This window comes from Choloepus didactylus, chromosome 27 (assembly GCF_015220235.1).
Source record: "Choloepus didactylus isolate mChoDid1 chromosome 27, mChoDid1.pri, whole genome shotgun sequence".
Classification (NCBI taxonomy): Eukaryota; Metazoa; Chordata; class Mammalia; order Pilosa; family Megalonychidae; genus Choloepus; species Choloepus didactylus.
The window spans coordinates 5,507,131-5,530,014 of record NC_051333.1 but is presented as its reverse complement, the minus strand read 5'-3'; the positions used below and the strand labels follow the sequence as shown (position 1 = coordinate 5,530,014).

Genomic DNA, 22,884 nt, shown 5'->3' with positions numbered 1-22,884 from the left:
GGAGAGAGACTGGAGGTTTCGACCCTACACAACAACATTTGATTGCCAGTGTAATCAAATGAAATCCTCACTGAAGATGGTTCTGGGTATTTGGTCAAGTGGTATCAAAATCTGAATTTTAAGGCACTTAAAGATTGTAATTTTGTAATTAATCTATTTAGTATAGTGTGTAAAAATCACAGAAAATAATTCAGGAACACTGTAATGATTGATGTAAAACCTCTGGGTCTATGACAATGAGTAATATGGAGCAAGTGCAATGACCTCAGCAAAAACTGTGGGAGCAGAAATGACTAAAATGTTAGTTTTTGGCAATTGGGATGTGATGTGCTTCATGGAGACAGTAATTGGTTTTGTACTGAAAATATCTGTGGTCTGACGATCATGGTGAGACTTTTTTCCCTCCTGAAATTAGGGAAGGGTACTTAATGAAAAGTTCACTTAATAATTGAGGGTTTCAGACAATAGAAAAAAGTTACGGACTTCAGATTTAAAACTCAAATGTTTCTTGTCACATGTTCTCTGACTCATACACATTCCAGCGTTATTTGCAGGCTCACTATTCATTTCTCTCTCTTGTCAGTTTCTTCCATGCAAAATATTCCATACCTACAAATTCCATTTTGCATATTTCTTGATACTTTACTGTCTTTCTCTAATCAAATATTAGTTTGTTTTTCCAAAACTAATAAACATATAGTTACATATTCTCTAATAAGGATTAATTTAGATTCTACTGTAAAACACCTTATCATTTATTATGTTCCATGTCCCATAGTTTAGGATGAATCCTAATTTTGTTTGTTTGACTGATGGATTCTTTTCCAGGATCAATCCAGGATACCTCATGGTATTTTGTCTCATGTCTCCCCAGTCTCTTCTGCTTAGATGATTTCTCAGTCTTTCCTTCTGTTTCATGAACTTGACAGATTTGAGGACTATGGTCAGGTATTCTTTAGAATATCCCTATATTTATGTTTATCTGGTGTTTTTCTCATCATTAGATTGGGTTTATGAGTTTAGGGCATGAATATCACATTTCATCATACCATATCAGAGGTTTTATGAAACTAAGATGATTTATTATCAGTGATGTTCACCTTAATCATTTGTTTGAAGAATTTGTCAGCATTCTTCACTTTAGAGTTGGAAAGAAATCACTAAGTCCAGGCCATAGTCAAAGTGGTGAAGTGTGGATGAATTCAGTTCCCTGTCACGGAGGAGGGAGTATGGACATATTTTATTTGGCTTGTTTCTGTAAGGAATCTTTGTCTCTTTCCCTTCATTTATTTTTTATTTAATTATTTTTTCATTTTGTTAAGGAACCATGTATATTTATTATATTCTTGTGTTATAATTCGTTACTAAACCACTTTGTTATTTAAATTGCTCCAAATTTTTCAGGTTGGCTACAGTCTCATTCTGATATGCTCTCAAACATTTGCTTTTTGAGCATGCACTTACTTCTGCCCCTATGAGATCCTTCAGACTCATCTCGCATTTTCCCTGACCCTGTCTTAGATTCAGCCATTTTTCCAAGGGGTTTTCATTAGAGAATAGTATTAGAAACCAAGATCTGGGTGCTGGGTTGCCCTGTGCTTTTAGGCCTTCTCAGCACACACTGCTTTTAGGCCTTCTCAGCACACAGAAGTAGGAGATTATGTTTACACATATCTTTAATTAGTTCTCTATAGCTCTATATTATATAACTCAATATGATTTCAAAGTGTTCACCTTTAACGCAGTACCACAAGATTTATTAAAGGCTCCTCCCTTGCTTATATTCATTTCTCTGTATTTATCAATTTTTATGACTTTCCATGTCTTTTGGAGGATCCTGCATCTTGATAATAGCTGTTTTTTTGCTTTTCTCACCAAGCTTCAGGAAGAAAATGTAGAGTTTTCTTAATTGCTAGACATCAGTATAATTTACAGTGGACAAGGAGAATTTATAGGTACATTGAGAAACCATGAATTTCCCCCTTTTCCTGCTTGATTCCACTTCGTAGAATAAAAATTTCTAGATGGCATCAATTCCCTGGTTTTTTTGACAATTCAAGCAGTAATCAATATGACCATGCCATAGCTGCTTTACATTCTTCCCCAATCTGAATTCTGCTCTGGGAAGATCACAAGGGATATTCCCTATTCTTCTATTTAACCCAAGATTTGCATCCTTGCCAGGATCACTGCACCTCAGGAGTAAGGACAGGCAAGGGATCCAGAAAGTTTGTAAGGATCCACTTCAACAGTCATTATTCCCTAGTCCTGGCAGATGTTTAAATTTGCAGTTTTCTCTAATGAGAATTGTGGGATTTGGTGATAAATCCATGGCCATCAAATGCTTTATATTTACACCTTTTAAAGAGTTTTGTAAAACTCTACGTCCTCATTTCTTATGGTAACTACAATTTAATCTAAAGAATGAATTATTTCAGAAATACAGTTTTTAGAATATCTCAAATACTTAACATTTAAACATTTTACATCACCAAAGTAAGACCTGTATGGATTTTTTTTTTTTTTGCATTGTAGTAGTCTCCAAATCTGTAAATGTCCCAAACGTCTAACAACTTGTGGATGATTAAACAAGCTATGCTATAGCCATTCAATGGATTAACATTAAGTAATAAAAAAAGAACAACTGGTGAACCAAACAAAATGAATGCGTGTCAGAGACATTATGCTGAGTAAAAGAAACCAAGTTCAAATAGTTGTATACTGTACAATTCCATTTGTATGACATTCTGAAAAACATAAACCTGTGGAGACAGAAATCAAATCCATTTCCCTGGGTATAGAGAGAAGATACCAATCTCAAACAGGAGGGAAATCTTTGGGGTGTTGAAAAATCTCTATATCTAGATTGTGGAGGTGGTTACAAGACTATACACATTTGCCAAACTCATAGAACTGAACAATAAAACATATGCATTTTACTTTGTGTAAATTATATCCCAATATAGCATGCTTTAACTTGCTTTTTATATAATCAAAAATAAATCCAACCAAAATAAGCAAAGAAACAAGTAAAGTACCATTATCCACAATAAAAGTAAACAGGGTCTTTTTTAAAGGTCCTGTGATTTATTAAGGCACTGTGTCTAAAGTAATCCCTGCAGGTGATCCGGAAGAATCTGAGAAGCAGCAGGACTTGGTTCTTGCTGCAAGAACTATGTCCGCTTCGCGTTAGGGTCGTGCACGCCCCTACTCCAGCCTAGCTGGATCCGCTGAGGGCGCTGGCTTCCGCCCGTCCTAGCAAGTGATGGGCCCTTTGTCCCGCAGAGGCGGCCTGAGCTGCTTCTCCGTCCCGCGCTGGATCCTGGGGACCCGTCAGTGGGTCCGGGACGAGCCAGCCTTGCGCAGGGAAGGCACAGGCCGCCTGGGTGGCCATGGCGTTGAAGGCCTGCGCCGCGGCGCACAGAGGCCCCCGGAGCCGGGCGAGCCCCGAGAGCTGCTCCCAGGTCAGCGGGGAGCGGACCTGCTGGGCCCACACCCGGACCGCGTCCCGATAAACGCCCGCGGACAGAGCGCGCAGGAAGGACACGAGGCTCTTCCGAAGCGGCGCGGGCTCGTCTTCTGGGGACCTGGATGCGCGCCGCCTGCTACGCCCAGTCCCCGCGCTCGGTGTCCGCTCTGGCGGGCGTCCCGGGTCTCCTCGCGCGCTCTGTTGTCTCCAGCTTTGGAAATCCTTCGTCTCTTCCTTCCCAAAGTCACGCTGTGCTCAGAGCCCAGAGAGGACCCTTCGGAAAAAGCATGTGCGTGAGAGACCCGCCTGACCCCACGTTCTGGAATCCCACCACGCGCCATCTCCATATCCCACCAGCTCCTCCTCCTTCCAAACTTCCTCAGCCTTGGAGAGAGGCAAGACCAAACCCGTTCTCGGTCCCCAAAGCTCCCTGGATCCTGGGATCTGCAAACCCACTTAAGCCACCCACGCCCTAGATAGATACATCTGCTTGCCTTCCTTTGGCTCTCAGGGCCAAAAAGTAAGATCCTACCTGGTCTACCGAGATTGCTGTCCTGGGAATGGATTTTTCTCTTCCTGGAGTTCTCCCCCAGTGCGCTGCACTCTGATTCTGTGGATAAAAGGAGACTTTGGATGAGTGTCTGCAATCGGACACCCCACAAACCATGGTCCATCCTGGAGAGACAAGTAACTGTACTTGCAAGGAAAACTCGGTTCCCACCTATTCCCCAGAGCCCAGGGTCTGCAAGAGCCCAACTGCCAATGAGCTTGCAGCTCCCTGCCCAGGGGAAACTGAGTCACCTCAGCCCATGGACCTCCTCACAGAAGAGTAAGATCTTACCTGAAGTGCCTCTGTAGGTGTTTCTGGCTTTGAGCCTATTTTCCTTGAAATTCTCCTTGTCATCTCTCTTGGGTTCTGATACTAGTTAAAAAAAAAAAAAAAAAAAAAAAAAAAAAAAGGCAGGAAAATAGTTGTTTGGTGTACTTTTCAGGGAACCGAACCCCCTAGTCCATCCCCACCCCATATTTGTGGGTCTTTCTCTTAGGGAGCCTGTCCATCCTTGCCGACAGTGAACCCAGGGAATAGGGTTCCACAGGAGGATTCCCACGTTTCTCAGAGCCCCTGAAGGCTCTAAGACTTTTGCCATCCCTTCCCCAAAACAAAACCCAACCAAAGATGCCTGAGTCTGCATCCTTGTCTCCATCCCTCCCTCCAACCTTGGTAGGAAAAGCCCAAGCCCCTACCTTGTCTTTGGATGGGGCTCTCCCTTAGCCTTGATGAGACTGCCTTGTCTTCTCCGAAACATGATTTTTTCCTCCACATCTAAGCTCCTTTCCTTAAAGAGCTATGTTGGAAGGCGTGCTGGTCAGTAAGGCCTAGGCTGGAGGGGCAGTGAGGGTCTGGCTCTCCAATTTCCACGCAGATCTCCGAGGCCGAGGAAAAGTTCCTCTCTCTTAGACGTGCAGAGTCAGAATGAGGGGTCGCCTGAAGGATTTGCCTTTTATTAGCTTCCCAGACATCTGGGTGTGGCTTGCTCCGATTGGCTGGAAAGATTCCTCCCCCACTGGCCGCCCCGCCCCCGCGCTTGTCGGTGCTTCCGCTGGTGGTGACAGGGAAGGTTTCTGGTTGTGGAGATACTGGAGACCCTGACACAGACAAAGTCAACCTTGTGTAGGGTCCTGTCATGAGGTCAAAAAACAGGAGAACAGAGCAAATGGGGAACAAAAGCAGGATGTCAGGGGCTCATCCCAAGCTCGTCACCAGTCCAATCCCTATCCAGATTTCTGCATCTTCCTCCGCGGTGAATCGAGAACTGAGAGTCATCCAAGGATCAGGACGCAAAGACTGAAGAGGCAAATCCGATGATTTCCTCCATCTTAATGGAATACTGTACATCTCTTTTTAATTCTCTTTCACAGATAATTTCATCCTATACAAGTCACAGGAAAATTGATCTTTAAAACACAAGCGTAGATCAAAACTACCAAGCAAGGGGTGTGTTTTATTCTGTGCTCCAACTTTTGGCAAAAGAGAAGAGATACTACCCTAAATCTGGAAAAACTGGATTTCACTCGAGGAAAATGTATATACCAATCATGACAAAGAATATATTGTAAAAATATCAAAAATATTAATCAAAATAAAACCAATGAAGTATAAATAATTGATAGTAAACATATTATTGGTAGTGATGTGTTTATTTCTTTTCAAACTTTAAATATGGGATTCTAAACATTCACAAAATTAAAGAAATGAAACTGAAACTCTTGGTAGCCTAAAGACAGTTTCAAAATATGTCAATATTTGGCCAATCTTCTATCATCTGTTCCAAACATCGTTGTACTCGTTTGGATCTGTTATGTATCCCAGAAAAGCCTATGTTCTTTTAATTCAGTCTTGTGGGGGCAGACCTATTGTAGGTGGGACCTTTTGATTAGGTTGTTTTCAGGAAATGTGACCCACCCAATTCAATTAATCCTTTACTGGAATCCTTTTAGAGAGCTCACGGAGAGAGAGAAAGCTCAGAGAAGCTAAGAGAGACAGAAGCTGAGAGACATTTTGGAGACAGCCATTGAAACCAGAACCAGGAGAGAAGCTAAGAGATGTAATCCAGGGTTCGCCCCCGGGAGAAGCAAGGAGAACCCACAGGAGCCGAGATAACCATTTGGAAACTGGAGGCCTGGAGATCAGCAGGCATAATCATGTGCCTTTCTATGTGCAGAGGGATTCCAAATGCCGGCTGCCTTTCCTCAGATAAGGTATCCTCCTGTTGATCCCTAAATTGGGTCATTTTCATGGCCTTAGAACTATAAATTCATGAACTAATAAACCCCCATTGTAAAAGTCAATCCATTTCTGATATATTGCATTCTGGCAACTTTCAGCAAACTGAAGCAATCACCATTGGCCAAGGGAATGGAGCTGGAATAATTTCATGCAAATTCTTTATTTATGTCATTTCTCTCATAAATAATTCATGTATTATTAATGGTTTATGCCATAGATCAATCTCTATTAATAGTTAACTATGGATTTGAAAGATAAAACCAGACAATTAACACAGAAAATTATTAAAACTTAATCGCTATAATCTATACCCAATTCATATTCACACTGTCCCAAATAACTCAAACCTATATATATTTTTCCTGTTTTTTTTTAATCAACAGCTAAAAAGTGCCCTACATTACAATTACTTACTAAACTTTTATGTTTGGAATATTCATTAATGTCATCTTCAATTTAATGGGTAAACTCTAATTTAATATATGCAGAGTTTTAAAAGTTTTATAAAGATAAACAACCATAAACTTTATATTGAACACTAGAATCATTGTCATAAAATGTTATCGCACACCAAATGCTTCAGTCTTTAAACACACAAGGAAACTCACAATCCCTCTTCTCATTGTCACTGTACTGGCAGACATAGACACTTATCTGAGCAAAAAAATAATTGGTGGAGCATGTAATAATGGAAATAAAGACCACAACATTTTCAATAGTGGCAGTTGATGTAATTATCTAGTTGTAAATGTAAGCATAAATGATAAAACTCTGATATTTTTAAGCCTAGATTTTTGCACAACTCATATGCAAATCAATGTACCAAAATCAATATCATTTACATAGATTTCCAAACAGTTAAAATATAATTTAGCAGAGGGAATATTAATAACTACAGCCAAAATTAAATGGTTCACAGACTAGTTCTAGGCTTAAGCTGAGCAGAGTTTTAGGGAGAAAATTACAAACTATTCTACATTGACATGACAGAACATTTAAATAATTGGACAGTGACATTTATCTCTAGTTGCAACAGAAATGTTTAATCTCCCCAAACTAATGTTTAATTCAATCAATTCCAATCAATAGATTTTTCTGTGAGTATAACAAGGCAATTGTAAAAATAAAAATAGAGGCATGCTCTTTGTTGCTCAGATGTGGCCCTCTCTCTCTGGCTAAGCCAACTTGAAAGGCGAAATCACTGCCCTCCCCCCTACGTGGGATCAGACACCCAGGGGAGTGAATCTCCTTGGCAACGTAGAATATGACTCCCGGGGAGGAATGTAGACCCGGCATCGTGGGACGGAGAACATCTTCTTGACCAAAAGGGGGATGTGAAAGGAAATGAAATAAGCTTCAGTGGCAGAGAGATTCCAAAACGAGCCGAGAGGTCACTCTGGTGGGCACTCTTACGCACACTTTAGACAACCCTTTTTAGGTTCTAAAGAATTGGGGTAGCCGGTGGTGGATACCTGAAACTATCAAACTACAACCCAGAACCCATGAATCTCGAAGACAGTTGTATAAAAATGTAGCTTATGAGGAGTGACAATGGGATTGGGAAAGCCATAAGGACCACACTCCACTTTGTCTAGTTTATGGATGGATGAGTAGAAAAATAGGGGAAGGAAACAAACAGACAAAGGTACCCAGTGTTCTTTTTTACTTCAATTGCTCTTTTTCACTCTAATTATTATTCTTGTTATTTTTGTGTGTGTGCTAATGAAGGTGTCAGGGATTGATTTGGGTGATGAATGTACCACTATGTAATGGTACTGAAAACAATCGAAAGTACGATTTGTTTTGTATGACTGCGTGGTATGTGAATATATCTCAATAAAATGATGATTAAAAAAAAATAGAGGCATGCAAAAATAGCAAAGTCAAATTGAAGAAATAACAGTGTGAGGGAATTTCCTTATCAGATTCCACACTCTGTTCTAATAAAATAAGAAGAAGGTGGTGATGGCATAATTATGAACTGAGAAGTCCATGAAACAAGATAAATAGCCCCTAGGGAGACATTCATATACAATAAATACTGAAAAGTCAGAAGTGGCATGGCATATCTGTAAAGAAATAATGGATCACTCAATAATCATGGATGAAAACAAGTTTAATTATATCCTTGTATGATTTACATGCAGAAGCATTGCATGCATCAAGGGCCAAGTATGAAATTGGAAAACATGAAAATATTCCATTGAAAATTAGAAACCAAAACTTTAGGATTATGGCATAGGGAAATATTTCTTTAAAAAGATATAAAATCCAAGGTAGAAGTCAAAGATTAAAACTCTGATAATATGAAAGCAAGTAAATGCTGTCTAAAAATATACTTTAAGGACATCACAAAAATGGAAGCATTATTTCCAGTGTCCATCTTCCAGAAAGAAATTGTATCCAAAATAGATATAAGTAAATTTCTACCCATCCATAAATGACAGCAAAACCCACAAAAAAAATGTGTAAAAAAAAAAGTGTGGACAGGCAATTGGTAGATCAGTAACCTCATGTGGAGAATAACGTGTTATGATATATACAGGGTTGTTAGTAATAATGTAGGTACAAATTGAAACAACACCATTTCATGTACCTGCAATTATTTAAAATCCCAACAACACAGTGGGTCATATGGGAATCAATATGGGAATTCGATTCTCCTCTAGGGTTCGTGGATGTGTATTTGGTTAAACCACTTCAGAGGACAATATGGTCACGTGGACTAAACTTGAAATGTGAAAATTATGCATCAGCAATTTAAGTCCTCACTTTCTGTTCATAATAACAAGGAAATTGCCTGAGTATATTCATGGCAGCATTGACAGTGGAAGGAAAATACTGGAAACAACATAACAATGTCATAAGATCAGGCATTAAAAACAAAAAATCCATTGTATTTGTACAAGTAAAAAAATTGGTGAAATTGAATTAACTAGAGGTACATGTATCAAGAAAGAGATTTTTCAGAAAGTTATTTGACTGGAAAAGCACAATGTAGAATTAGACAGTATATTGACCAGTGTATAGGTATTTTAAATGAGAAGAAAATTACAGTGTTAAAAGTATATACTATACATTACCATATTTTAAATGCTTGGGAATGGAAAGCAACCAATTATAGTTGATTGTATCAGTTGTACACATGGATCATAAAATAAAAATATAGAGGAAAATTAAACACAAACCAAGTATTGCACCAAATCTAGGAAGAGAAGATGATTAGAGCAAATGCAATGGCATCATGTTGACTAGGACAGGATAGCATGAATGCAGGAATGTCCTGAGGCAACGAAACGTCCAGCTGGAGACGGAATCTTCCCCTCAGCCTCACCCTTCTCCAGTCATCCTGGAAGTCCCATGTGTCCTGTGGATTTGTCCAGCCTCCACAGTCTCAGCTTCTGATGACAAGCAGGGAGATGACAGTTTGGTTTCCCTTAAATTCTTTCCACAGTTTATCACCCAGGAAATAGGAGGGTGGAAGATGTCTGCATTGGAATGGTTTTTGGCATCAGGAAAAGGGTTAATTGTTTAATACTATATCTTAGGATAAAATAGGATTCAAAATTTCCAAGAAATTCTCACCAATTAAATGAGAAGTAGTGATCAACAGAAAACCTTTGGGACAATTCTTGGGTTTTAAATACCATCTTGTATTCACTAAACTGAGATAAGAAGAAGGGCCATCCCCAGAGGATGGAATCAGGGACAGGAAAAACCTGGGAAGGTGGCTTGGAGTGGTGGTTTTTGTGTGAGTGTTTTAGAATCTGAAGCACAGACCAGCAGCCTATGAACTGGAATAGGTTTTTAGGAAAAGGTCCTCAAATCTAAAATTTGTTTATCCCATGTGCACAAGAATTTAAATATTTAAAAGTGGGCTTTAAGAGAAGTTAAAGCCTGCATATGTCATTTATGACAAATTGAAGAAAATTATCAACACTCAATATGATGAGAATATTTTCAGTCCTGTTTTCAAATAAAATCTCTCCTAGCCTATTATCATACCTGCTTCCTAACTTAATTTCCAAAGTACTCCAATAAATTAGTTTTTCAAAGTTGGAAGTCCAACTTAATCCAACTATAAGGGGGGCCCTGAAGCAAGAATGTGGGTTCAAATTATTTAGTTTGGAGGAGACCCCAGGAAGCCCATAAAGGAAAGTGAAGGAAGTAAGAGGAGACAGTGAAGAAAATCAATAGAATATGGGTTATGAGTCTGATTATTTTTATTTATAAAAATAATTTTGGGTGTTTGAGTCAAAGAATTAACATCACCTCATGCATAGGGTTCATTCCCAGCATATTTTTTTCTGATGGTACGTTGGGAAATTAAATGCATTCTTAAACCATAATTAATTAATTAATTAATTAATTAGATACAAGGCAATTTATTTAATACCTTCAAGTTCCATTTTGACTTTAGAAGGATGTTTTAATACTTATCTTCCGCCAACTTTTACAATTTGGAGATAGGTATTTAAAAACAATTTTCTGAGACACATGCACAGATCTTAATGCACAGCACAATGCAATTTAACAAAGCAAACTCAACCCTGAATACAGCCTCTAGAGCTTAAAACAGAATATTGTGAGTCCCAAAGGCTCTTCCTGAGGCCCCTCCCAGTCCTCCAAAGAGAAACCACCACGAGGACATCTAATAGCACAGGTCACTTTCACACGTTGTGTACTTTATATAAATGGAATCACGGAGAATGACTGTTCTGAGTTTGGCTTTTTCATTCCATATGTTGTTTGTGAATTTACAATTCCATGTTGTTATAGATCATTCATTGGTATTGGTGTGTAGGATTCCATTGTTTGACTCTCTAGCAATTCATTTAATCATTCCATTTGAAACACGTGTTCCAGTTTGCTAAAGCTGCCATTGTGCCAAATGCCAGAAACGGATTGGCTTCTATAAAGGGGATTTGTTTACAAATTTACAGTTCTAAAGCCATAAAAGTGTCCAAAGTGGGGCATGAACACAAGGATACCTTCACTGAAGAACGGCCAATGGCATCTGGAATACCTCTGTCGGCTGGGAAGGCACGTGGCTGGCATCTGCTGGTCCTTTGCTCCCAGGTTTCATTTCAAAATGGCTTTCTCCAAAATGTCTCTCAACTTGTCTATCTCAGCTCCTGTGCATCCTTGTTTGTTCTCCCAGGGCATTTCTCTCTAAGCATTTGGTGGTCCTCTCTTAGCTTCTCTGGGGCAAACTTTGGGCTTCATCTCTTAACTTAATATCTCCAAACATCTTTCTGTCTGCATCTCCAAGTATCTGGATCTGTGTTGGCCCTTGAGCTCTCTTAAGGACTCTTGTAAACTAATCAAGATGCACTTTGAATGGGCAGAGTCACACCTCCATGAAATAATCTAATCAAAGGCTTCACCCACAGTTGGGTGGGTCACGTCTCCCTGGAAACAACTTAATCAAAAGGTCCCACCCACAATACGTCTGCCCCCACAAGACTGCATTAAAGAACATGGGGTACATAATAGATTCAAACCAGCACAACATGTGAATGGGTTTCAGTTTGGGGCTATTATGAATAGGGCTGGTATGTAAATTCTAGTACTTCCACCAAAACACAAGTATAAATGACATTTTCCCAGAATTTTTTGCTACATTACAGGTACTGACAGACTTGGACCTTCCTTGGTCCCTACTTCAGTCTTCCTATTCTAATCTGTCCTGGCCTTACGTCAACAAACACATAGAACTCATCTCACTCACATATCCCCAGAAGAGTGCCCTTTCACAGAAAAGCCTCCCTGAGCCATGTGACCATTATTAAAGACATAAGGTTGTGTGTGTGTGTGTGTGTGTGTGTGTGAGAGAGAGAGAGAGAGAGAGAGAGAGGGAGTGCTGGGAGGGGTGCCAACTGCCCTATGCCAAATGATACAATAATTTCATAGTAATTTATTTTCTTCCATGTTCCTTCTGAGATGCTCTGGTCATGAGACCCTTCTCCCTGCACCCATTCTGTGCCCAGATCTTTTGGTCCTACTTTCCTCTATACGAGCACCCCCTACCCCAATATTTTACATTGTTCTTCCATTTTTATACGGCAATTGTCCCCACGAAGTCCCTTCTTCCTCATACATTAAACACATCCAGATTTGGAGAGTGGATGAGCACTGTCTTCTCTTTAACATTATCGAAGTTTTTAAGAGTATTTTATCTATATATTGAACATATAACATATTATTATTATTTTGTTTAGAATCATGCCTAAGGCTACCCCATAAACTGTAAATAGTGTGGAGTTTAACACAATTTGCAAGCTGAAAAGTTAACATACAACAGTTGATGGATGCTGTCAGAATATGCAAGGCCTCTGGGTCAGAGACAAAGGACCTCATCAATCATGGCACAGCAGGCAGCATGAGGTTAACATTTGCATCATTTCCCCTGCTTTCCAAGTCCCTCAGGAAAGACGCAGACAATCTCACGTGGATACAGCACCTGCATCGGGTTTAAGTCACTGCTGAGTAACTCTGAGCTTAGGAAACTCCGTTCTTTTCAAGTGGACTGTTAGCGCACCTGCCTCACCCTCTGCCCTGGTAGGAGACAGTATCATTATTAATGGTTAAGAACACAGATCTGTGTGCTGTCCCAAAAGGACCCAATATCTCTATCTTCTAAGACTATTTTCTGTACAAACATCCTTGAATGGAAAGTCCAGAACAAAATATGCCAATGCCTCTACCCAAAAGATGTGTACACCAGACAGAAACCCATGGACAAGTGTCTTCCAATGACACTCACCCCTCAGTTCCATACTGTCTTGACTTTGGAAAATTTCCCCATGAGTGCATGATTGATTAAGCTGACATAGGGGCTGGGAACAAATCGGTAATATTAACCTCATGCACCATTTGATGAAGACTATTATCACCAGGGTTCCAAGAAACAGGCTGAGGCCAAAAGGTAAAGTACATTCTCAGCATTGACCCTTAGGGTTCTGGACCCCTCCTGATGAAATAATCTCAAAAACCATCTTATAACCATCTATCTTATAAAGTCCGGTGGCTTTCTCCTTAAGTTTCTCTACTGACTTTTTTGCTGGACCAGAGGCACTAAATCAGGTATAACAGGATGGATTAGTGATTGCACAGATTCCACTCTGGCCTGCCAGGAGAAAATTCAGGTCAACACTATCCATAACAACCGTGACCAGAAAGCTGATGCTGAAATGAAATTACATGATTCCATTGCCATAAAAAAATCCACAATAGGAAAATAAAGAGAGACTGAAAGTAGATTAATGTTAGTCTAGAGATGAAATGGGAGGGAAGGAGGAGAGACTTTTGTGTCTTTTTGGAGTGATGAAAATATTCTCAAATTAAATTATGGTGATGGTTGCACAACTCTCAGTATACTATAAAACTGAATTGTAAAATTTAAAGGTGAATTTTATGCTATGGAATTATGTCTCTGCAAAGCTGTTAAGGCAATAAAGAAACTTATGGATTACATCTTACACTGAATTCCACCCTGTGATTATCATTATGAATCAATGACTTCATTATGGACAGTTTTTATCTGGTGGAGGGTCCACATGGGAGGGCTCCCTCACAAAAAAACAGAAACCCAGAAACCTTGGTTGAGAAAAACACCAACCAAGCCCAAAGTTAAGGACTTTTTAAAAAGTCCTGGCCAGCAATTGATCAACCTGTGAAAGTGTGAAAACAAAGAAAGGCTGAGACTCTCATAGCGCAGAGGAGAACTGATGGCTAAATATAATATGGTATCCTGAACTGGATCCTGGAACGAAAGGAAAAAGGACATTCACATTAAACTGGTGAAATCCGGATAAAGGCTAAAGTTTATTTAATAGTAATGTACCAATATTGGCTTCCTAATTTTGACAAATGTACCATGATAATTTAAGAGGTTGACGTCATAATCAACTGGGTGAGGGGTAAATGTATTCTCTGCAAATTTTCTGCAAATCTAAAATTATTCCACAATAAAAAGTTTACCTTAAAAATTTTTGTGGTTTATAATTTAAGTGCGTCACACAGAGTTTCATTAAAAGTGTTTTCTATGTTGGCATTAATATCTGGGCTTTTTTTCTTTTGAGGGTATCCATTTTGTTTCCTTGTCAAATTCAAAAACAGTAACATTCCTCATTAAAAAACTTGATTCTTGTCTTTTGCTACTCCTCTACTGCTCCAGGATTGATGAAAGACTCCCCCATAAACTTTGTCCTTCAAATTGGAAGCACAACAGAACAGCCTGAAACCTCTTCCTGTCTCCACAGCCATCTGACATCGTGGCTAAATACAAAGCAATCAACTCCTAAAATCCCAAAAACCATTCAGTTTTTTCTAAGACAACAAATCTCTACTTATTTGTTGCTTCCTGTCTTATATCCTTCTTTGTTCCCCTACAGTTCATTTTTCCCTTGTTTACCTGAAAATATTTTAACATGCTAATCTTTCTACGTAATCCTTGTATCTGGTCCCTCGGGCTCCTATAACAAATGGCTTAAAACAATAGAAATGTATTTCCTCACAGCTCTGGAGTCTAGAAGTCTGACATTAAGATGTTGGATGGGCCATGCTTCCTTGGAAGGCTCTAGGGAAGATTACTTCCTTGCCTATTCCTAGCTTCTGGTAGTTGTCGGTAATCCTTGCTGCATCACCCAAACCACTGCCTCTGCTGTCACATGGGGTTCTCCCTGTGAGTCAGTGGCCAAATTTCCCTCTTCTTATAAGGACCCCAGTCACATTGGATTAGGGTCCACCCTGATACAGAATGACATATCTTAACTTGAATATGTCTGCAAAGAACCTATTTCTACAAAGGGTCACATTCACAGATTCCACGTGGACATGAACTTGGAGGGGGGCATTATTCAACCCTCTTCACGCACTATCACATTTCAAATGAACATAGTTTTTCTTGATATGTAAGGTAAAATCCTGAGAACTTTGCCTCCAATTCCTTCAACAAAATTAGCCTAATATTTCCTCCAGCTTTACCCCTGGTAATGTATATTATAATACCAGGCCATGCCCCCCTTTTCCCATTTCTGAAAGGACCATCCCAGATGCTATACCCATTTTTATGGAACTATACTTAAAATTCCAAGCTCAATTAAGTCTTTGGAAAATTTAACATCCAGGAGTAAAACTTCCATACTCAAAGACAATGCCAGTGTTTCTGCATCATTTGGAATTGTTTTATTATCGCATGGAGGCTGAACTTTTTCACTACAACCACTAATAAAATATGATTAAATAGTTACATAATAATTACATCATATTTCATTTCTTATTGCATCTATTATATATCATTGGGGTAAAATCTCTGTCTTGTTCACCTGTCTCTCTGCAGTGGGACTTGCTCATAATTGTGTTTAAGTTTCAGTGAGAGATGAGTTCATCAATGATTGAACATGGTACAAAACAGACAATTTATATTTTTCTGATGAAGTGAGGGAATTGAGCATTCCTTCGATAGCAGACACCACAAAGCCTGGAGACAATGGGGTCATGGCTTTTGAGAATAAAGGGGCTAATTTTTGGGAAACAGGCATTAATTAGTGTAGAGATGTTCACCAGCCACAAACTGGAATTACCCAAAACAGGCAAAAAAAATAAATGATGGAGGAGAAGGTATAAAATAATATAAAGCTGCTTCCCAGGACAAAAATGCTTTAGGTGGCTCTGTTCTAAAGGGAATATCTTGGGGATAAATTGTTCCTATGAATGTGTTGAAGTTGTTCCTTGTGCCTGTACAGGACAAAAACTGTGGAGCCACTGGCCAAGATCATGAGACCCAAACACAAACCATCATGGAAAGATAATAATGCTCCATACAGCGATTCTGCAACTTGGTCACCAATTGGAGCAGGACAGTATCCCAAACCATTTTCCTTTGTGGTGTTTCTGTTACTCCATCTGCCACTTACATATATAGGAAAAAATGATATTTAAAAGTATGTGCAGTATGCAGCAGAAGATACAGGAGAGGCCGGTGTACTTTCAGGCCTTCAATTTAAGCTCTGCCCACCGAGAATTCTCAGGGCTAATGGTGATGTCCTGGAAGATACTCAAGAGGCAGGAGCTGCCAATGCACACACCCCTGCCCACACTGTGTACATATAAAATAAGTTTGTATCCAAATGAAATAAAGTTTCAGTGGCTGAGAGATTCCAAATGGAGTCGAGAGGTCACTCTGGTGGACATTCTTATGCACTACATAGATAACACCTTTTAGGTTTTAATATATTGGAATAGCTAGAAGTAAATACCTGAAACTATCAAACTCCAACCCAGTAATCTGGACTCCTGAAGATGATTGTGCAACAATGTAGATTACAAGGGATGTCAGTGTGATTGTGAAAACCTGTGGATCACACTCCCTTTATCTAGTGAATGGATGGATGAGTAGAAAAATGGGGACAAAAACTAAACGAAAACTAGGGTGGGATGGGGGGATGATTTAAGTGTTCTTTTTTACTTTTATTTTTTATTCTGATTTTGATTCTTTCTGGTGTAAGGAAAATGTTCAAAAATAGATTGGGGTGATTAATGCATAACTATAGGATGGTACTGTGAACAGTTGATTATACACCATGGATGATTGTATGGTATGTGAATATATTTCAATAAAACTGAATTTATTTTAAAAAAAATAAGTTTGCATCCAAAATAATTGAGGAAATATTTCATCTCAAAAGCTGCCATTGTGTCAGGGATTCCTCTAGAGAGAAGGAGCAAAGAGTTGACTACTGACAGGAGCCTGATAATCGTATCTGTGGCCCTTAACCTACATCCACTGAAAGAAAGGAAGATGCAATGATACAAGAGTGAGAAGTTTCCCGGGATTCAAATGACTGTCTGGAATGGAAAGATCATTCCTATTTTCAAATCCATGGCCCCATCTTATTCTAGGACTCGATATGCAAAGCAGAGGAGTCTGCAGTGCACATGGAAACATGAGTTGTGGGCTACATTTTCAGGGAAAAAGAAATCCAAAAATTTCCACTTCAGATTGCTTCCACCTGAGAATTATTTATAATGTGTGTTTGAAGTATTCCCCAGGTTTTATGTGTTTCTCTTATAGCACTTACAATGTATTTGTCACTTCTATGTTTGCCATTTTATGGGTTAGGAACTAATATTGTGCTTCTTTTACAGGCAAGGAGAATTTAGCCATAGGGATGCTAAGGGAAATATATAAGAACAATCATTTACAAGTTCCCATTTAAGGGGGGCTGCAGTTTGAAAAAGGATAAAATGAGGTAACATAACATAACATAAACTATTTAGGAATAAATCTAACAAAACCTGTAAAGTCTGTATGAGAAAATCTATGCAGAATTCCTAAAGTATATAAAAGTAGACATGAATAAATGGAAAATCACAATCCACTTGGAAGAAGATGTTCCATTTTCTGGGATTTTGTTTCCTGCATAAAACTATTTTTCACATATGGAGCACATTGTGGCCACCTTTATATGTGGAAAGAAAATGTTTTCTGCCTGTGGGAAGGGCAGAACATGCTTTATTTCCTTCATTCACATCAGTTGTGGAAAATTTCTACTGACAGCTGTATTCAGCTTGGATAACTGAACAAGTCAATTGATCCTGTATAATTTCCTCTCATCATTTCAAAAACTGTCTCCAAGTTTGATATGCCTTTGCTCCCTTCCTGAGCTGTCCTGTCTTTTATCCTCTTGGCACTACCACAATTCCATTCTAATGCAGAGTACTATGTTTTCCAGAAGAACCTTTCCAGTATGAATATGGTTATAATTTGTCAAGTAGAGGAATTTGTATGGAATTTGGAAGATGGAAGTGAAACAAAGGCCATTAATCTCCAGGAGAAACTGGCGACCAGATGCAGAAGTTCACAGATATCCCCACCAGACCCCACCTCCCAGAGATGCCAGCCTTCTCCATCCCCACCCTGTGGGCTCTCAGGATGAAGGGGCCATTGACTACTTCTCTGATCCTCAGTTATAGACTTTTGCAGCCACAATCCCTCTCAAATTCAGGCATCCTTTAATTATGTAGTTGCAGTAGGGGGGAGTCCTAGCACATCATGACCCCTTTCCCTGGGACCCACAAATACACCTTGTGCTCAGGACCAGGTGTGTCAGCCTGGAGGGATAAAACACAAACTCCTGAAGATAAGGGGACCACCAGTACATTCCTTCCCCATTTGTCCTGAGTATATGGGAACATTCATTGGAGGCAGCATGCCTGTGGTGGGCATGTTTTATGACATCCAGCTCACACCCAGTTGGTATGAAAGTGTTTATAAGATACTGTACATCAGTCAGTAATTGCCTAGAAGTTCAGTTTTTCTAGAGGCTATTTAGAAATCTCAATCTGAGATTATGGTATTAAGAAAGACATCAGGAGATACCCTTTGAAAAAACTGTATCAAAAATTCCTTTTTTTATGAAATAAAATTTCTCTCTTCAATTTTTTTCTTCATCCATATATTTTAATCCATATTTTGAATTTAATTTATATCTCTGGCTCCTTTCAGGTGAAAAATGTGAAGGAAGCCTCATGTAAATTAGGACCAATGATTCCCATGGGTATATTTGAAACACAAAAAGGACATGTGGAAATATAAGTATTGGTGCCCATCATAAATATTGATGCAGGTATAAGGAAAGCAGAGTATGATTTCATGTATATGAACTAATTAGAATATGCAAATCCACAGAGTCAGATATTATAATACATTACCTGTGGCAGGAGGAGGGATGATGATGATGGGCAGTTAATGTTTAACTGGTACAGCGTTTCTGTTTGGGGTGATGAAAGAGTTTTGGTAATGTGATGGTAGCACATCATTGTGAATACCGTTAAAACTAGTGAACTGTATACTTTTCTGAAAATGTTTAAAATGGGAAATTTTAGGGTGTACGTGTGTTATAAGAATAATTTTTTTTAAAAAAGTACATGGAACTGTACAATACAGTGAAATCCAATGTAAACTATGGACTATATTTAATAATGTAAGTATAAAAATTTAGCCTCATAAGTTGAAAGAAAGCTACCACATCAACGCAAAATATTAATAATAGGGAAAACAGGATGTATGGCATGGGGATTTGGTAATTCCGTACTCTCTGCATGATTTTTCTGTAAATCTACAACAACTCTGAAAGAAAACTAAGAAAAAAACCCTACGAACATGAGAAATATTTCAAATAAATTTGATAAAACTCAAAAATAACACTGTCTATGTAGGAAACAAGTATATGAAATGCTTTGGAAATTGGACCAAGCTTTTAGTCACACATGGTTTAACTTTAGAGATTCTAACTGAAGATGCATTTTATAAACACAATCAGGATAAGAAATCCCATCAAAATGGTTTCCCAGTTCCACAACTTGAAAGAATCTCACAAACACCAACATTGGAAAAAAGATAGGAACATTTTGATCCTTCATTCATTGAAAAAAAAAAACCAGAGAAGATATATTAGAGAAACTTTTAAAATATAAGGAATTTGGGAATGTCTTTCGACAGGGTGAATCCTCAGTAATCATTAGAAATTCATAACCAGGAGAGAGCTTAAAATCATAAAGAATGGGCCCATATATTTGACCGAAAACTTTACTAAACATCAGAAAATAGATTTCTGAGACACCTTAAAAATATAATGTGCATGGCAAGGTTCTCATCCAAAATTAAATCCTTGGGGACCGTCAAAATATTAAATTTGGAATGAACTCTTACAAAGTTTACTAGTGAGGCAAATCCTTTAATGATGATCAAACCTTACTAAATATCAAGTATTTCAAATATAATGAACATCACAAAGACTGAAACCAATGCTTAAAAGTTATGAAACATCACAAAATGTATACTGCAGTGAAACCTAATACACTTAAGATACATAAAGTCTTTTTATCCAAAAGAATTCTTAGTAGAGAGAAATATTCCACAGAAAGGGGTTTGAGAGAAATATTTTTTCCAGTAAATGCTAACTCACAAGATAATGCCTTAAAAATTGAGAGTAGAAATGAGGCTGTTTGAAATTTGATCATCTAGTTTTACTTTCTTTAGTGTTCATGGAAGAGAATAGATATACTTATCAAATGCCCCTAGAATTATTGCAAAATTAATGTTGACAGAACATTCAGAAATAGAAATCAACAGAAAGGCTAACATATATAACAACTTTTAAATAAAAGTTTTAAATAAAAGAGCATATAAGAGGCCTGCTGTCTGTCAGCTTGGCAATGAGGGTAGGGAGCTGATCAACCTGACTGGATTCTGGTGGGGAGAGGAAGGGCTATCACTTCCAGTCCCTTTGTTTGTTCATGAGATGAGAAGAAGCTCATTTCAGGTCTTTCGATGGGAGTCCCTGCAGGGCAAATCGATCCCATGTCAGGTTTCTTTATAGGGGGCAGACTTGTAAGAACAGGGTCCAGGGTAGATCTCTTCTTGGTGGTAAGAGAAAGCTTCAGCCTTCAGGAATGCTGTGGGAGAAGACTGCACATATATAATATGTATTAGATTTTTTTCTCATATATATGAAAAATGAAAATAAACCAAATAAAAATGCACGGGGTAGGTAAAGCTAAATTTAACATGAAAAGTAATCCAAATGGTAAGATTACATTGAAAATGTCTCCAATCTGAGTGATTGTCAGGAGAAAACAAATTATAATATCCTCTGATTCATTATTTCCCATCAGACTGGAAAATATAAAGCTTAATTGTTTCTCTTACTAAACTACGTGAAAATGAAACCTTCATACTCTCTTCTAAGGGAGGTACATGGCTTGTGGGTTTGTTTTTTTTTTTTTTTTCCAATTTTATTGAGATACATTCGTACACCACCACACAAACCATCTAAAGTTTACAATCACTGGCTCACAGTATCATCACATTGTTCTGCATACATCCCCACAATCAACTTTAGAACATTTTCATTACTCCAGAACAGAAATAAGAATAAAAAATAAAATCCAAATCCTCCCTTATCCCTTTTTCCCCCTATTGGTGGCCCATAGTATTGGTGTAGTAAATTTGTTACTGTTGATGAAAGAATATTAAAATATTACTGTTAACTATAATCCATAGTTTGCTATAGCTATGTTTTCCCATATACCTCTCTTTCTATTATTTTTTTACATTTGTAGTAGTTCATGCAAGAACTTATTTACATACATGACTTTAAACAACTTTCAATCAAATTCACCTACAATATGTCACTATTACTTATAATCCCAATAACAAGCTACCATCACCTCTATCCTTTCCCAAACATTTAAACTCAACCTCATTTACAATTCTGTACATTCTCTACCTTCTACCTATCACTAAGTACCCTATATTCTACATTTTAAGACTCTGATTTTACATGTTCTAGTTAGTTCATATTAGTGAAATCATACAGTTTCTGTCCTTTTGTGTCTGGCTTATTTCACTCAGCATTATGTCCTCAAGGTTCATCCATGTTGTCACATGCTTCAGGACCTCATTCCTTATTACTGCTGCATGGTATTCCATTGTGTGTATATACCACATTTTGTTTATCCACTCATCTGTTGATGGACTCTTGGATTGTTTCCATCTTTTGGCAACTGTGAATAATGCTGCTATGGACATTGGTGTGCACATATATGTTCAAGTCCCTGATTTCAGATCTTCTGGGTATATATTGAGGAACAGAATTGCTGGGTCAAAGGACAACTCAATATTTAGTTTTCTGAGGAGCTGCCAAACTGTCTTCCACAGTGGCTCTACCATTTTACATTCCCACTAGCAGTGAATAAGTGTTCCTATTTCTCTGTGTCCTCTCCAACATTTGTAGTTTCCTGTTTGTTTGATGGTGGTCATTCTTATAAGTGTGAGATGATACCTCCTCATGGCTTTGATTTGCATTTTCCTAATAGCTAATGAAGATAAACATCTTTTCATGCTTTTTAACTATTTCCTCTTTGGAAAAAAGTCTATTCATATCTTTTGCCTATTTTATACTTGGATTATTTGTCCTTTTATTGTTGCATTGTAGGATTTCTTTATATATACATGGTGTTCTAGTTTGCTAATGCTGCCTTTTTGCAAAACACCAGAAATGGATTGGCTTTTATAAAGGGGGTTTATTTGGCTATGCAGTTACAGTCTTAAGGCCATAAAGTGTCCAAGGTAACACATCAACAATTGGGTACCTTCACTGGAGGATGGCCAATGGCATCCAGAAAACCTCTGTTAGCTGGGAAGGCATGTGGCTGGCATCTGCTCCAAAGTTCTGGTTTCAAAATGACTTTCTCCCAGGATGTTCCTCTCTAGGCCACAGTTCCTCTTCAAAGTGTCACTCTCAGTCTCTCTTGGGGTGTTTGTCCTCTCTTAGCTTCTCCAGAGCAAGAGTCTGCGTTCAACAGCCATCTTCAAACTGTCTGTCATCTGCAGCTACTCTCTCAGCTTCTGTGCATTCTTCAAAGTGTCCCTCTTGGCTGTAGCAAGCTCGCTCCTTCTGTCTGAGCTTACATATTGCTCCAGTAAACTAATTAAGTAAACTAATCCAGTAAACTAATCCAGTAAACTAATTAAGTAAACTAATCAAGGCCCATGTGGAATGGAAATTGGATAATTTCCACACCTCCATGGAAATTATCCAATCAGAGTCATCACCCA

The 22,884-nt window shown here is 38.5% G+C and overlaps 1 pseudogene; it reads right to left on the bottom strand.

The window, feature by feature from the left end:
• Window positions 1-15,680: 15,680 nt before the first annotated feature.
• On the bottom strand, window positions 15,681-17,144 carry LOC119521875 (annotated as a pseudogene).
• Between the last annotated feature and the right edge of the window lie 5,740 nt (window positions 17,145-22,884).